General features: G+C 41.1%; 1 non-coding gene across 1 annotated transcript; it reads left to right on the forward strand.

Annotated features, from left to right (window-relative positions):
- The first annotated feature begins 866 nt into the window (after positions 1-866).
- LOC120250847 lies at positions 867-973 on the forward strand. Its single transcript, XR_005533180.1, has one exon. It is a non-coding gene; the product is annotated as a small nucleolar RNA R71 (small nucleolar RNA).
- Positions 974-2,185: the final 1,212 nt, after the last annotated feature.

Raw genomic sequence — 2,185 nt, forward strand, 5'->3', positions numbered from 1 at the left:
TTTTAAGTGCTCTTGAGGATTAGCTTCAGTGTTGCTTGGGAAATTTGAAGTTCTACAGTGACGCTTGCTGGTTTAATTTGCCCCACTTGATTTTTCAAGTTCTACAGTAACGCTTGCTGGTTTAATTTAGCAGACTCAATAATCTGAAATATAGTGTCCAACTGTTGGAACTTGGTATCCGTGGTCCGAATAAAGTGGGTGAGCACATCCTCTAGAGTGGGCTTCTTCTCCTGGGCAAATAAGACTGAAATTATGGCATAAGTCGATCTCTATTGCTGCATCTAATTACTCTATGAGAAATTTGAATGATTTCTCCATCCAGGGTTATAGATATCACTATAGGGGGTTCCCTTGTGATCGGAGAGCACTACCAATGAAATCCACCTGCTCACTGAGTTTAGATGCTGCTCCTACTATCGGGCAATCTGTAATTGTTATGTCCTCCCCTCACATGTCTTACATGTCATAACTACAATGGGCTTCTGAAGTGATAAGCAGTCAATATTTTTGCTTAATGCTTTAACCTGAGCTGCCAATACAGTAACTTCACTAACTTCTAGCACACATGCTGCCTTAGGTACTAGCCTTCCTCTTGAATTCCACTGATAATTATTCATGGCAATCTTCTCAATCAGCTGGTTGGCTACCTCTAGGGTCCTACTGCCTAACTTCTAGCACACCTGCTACCTTGAGTACTGGCCTTCCTCTTGAATTCCACTGATAATTATTCATGGCAATCTCCTCAATCAGCTGGTTGGCTACCTCTAGGGTCCTACTGCCAAATGTTCCTCATGCTGCAGAGTCAATCAACTATTTAGTGTTCTAATTTATAGCCTGATGAAAAATTTGGACCTCCATCCACTAGGGGATTATGATGTGGACATTGTCTCAAAAGGTCCTTAAACCTCTCCCATATCTCGAACAAGGACTCATTGTCTTCTTGAGTAAATGAAGTGATTTTTTACCAAAGCTTAATGGTTCTGCCTTGGGGAAAGTATCGGATGAAAAATGCCTCAACCAACTATTATCAAGTAGTGATAAAGGCTTGGGGAAGTCCTTGTAACTATTGTTTAGCTCTCCCCTTCAATGAGAATGGAAACAACCTCAATCTAATTGCATCCTCCGAAACTCCATTCATCTTGAGCATATCACATACTTCTGAAAGCCCTCTAATGTGGTTGTTTGGGTTTCCATCTAGCAACCCATGAAAATGCATAGACTATTGAATCATTTGAATAAAGGCAAGTTTTAACTCGAAGTTGTTAGCTACCACGGGTGGCCTCACCATGCTAGTCTATGATCCAGTTAATGCTGGCTTGGTATAATCGGGAAAAGTTCTATATTGTTCTCCCTATTCTGCCATTGCAACTGAATGCTCACCTTCTATCACTAGTTCTTTCGAACATGTCTCCCCTAATAAAGTTATTCTTAATCTTGTTCTAGTCACTTGCTCGACATTAATGTTGTCTTACACTATCCGGGATAACTTGCTCCTTGGCATACACTTGAATTAAAAGAGAAGACAAATATTAGAATAGATGAGAGTGCGAGAAAGAAAAAGACAAAAAAGGAAACTAAAATAATAGTTGAATTAACAAAACACAAGAAGTGTTCCTAATATTTCTAAGTTCCCCAACAATGGAGTTAGAAACTTGATGGGGACTAATGTCTAGGGGTGTAATCGATCGAGCTTGAGCCGAGTAGTAGCGAGCTCGAGGTCGAGCTTGACTAAAAATTCGGTATTCGATACTCGGCTAAAGCTCGATTGAGTATTCATTTTATAGCTCGAGCTAGACTCAATACACAAATCGAGCTACTCGAGCTCCCTCGACTAAGCTCGAAAAGGCTGAACATGACCAATAACATTATGCTCGAGCTCGAGCTCGACTCGAGCTCAAAAGTTTTCCCTTTGATTTTCATCAAATAAATCTAATATTATATACATACATATGTGCTTGATTAGGCTCGTGAGAACTTGAGCCAAGTATCACAATACTTGAACTCGGCTCTCTCGACTACTCGAGCTCCTCGAGCTCGGCTCAACCGCGATCGAGCCGAGTTTGAGTTTTCACTGAGTCGAGCCCTAGTAGCTTACGAGTAGAGGTGTGTCATTTACACCCCTACTAATGTCACCTACAACACAAAGTGCACTTGCCGCTCAAGTAAGAAAAGTGTGCTTGAGGAA

Source organism: Dioscorea cayenensis, chromosome 19, assembly GCF_009730915.1.
Source record: "Dioscorea cayenensis subsp. rotundata cultivar TDr96_F1 chromosome 19, TDr96_F1_v2_PseudoChromosome.rev07_lg8_w22 25.fasta, whole genome shotgun sequence".
NCBI classification, from domain to species: Eukaryota; Viridiplantae; Streptophyta; class Magnoliopsida; order Dioscoreales; family Dioscoreaceae; genus Dioscorea; species Dioscorea cayenensis.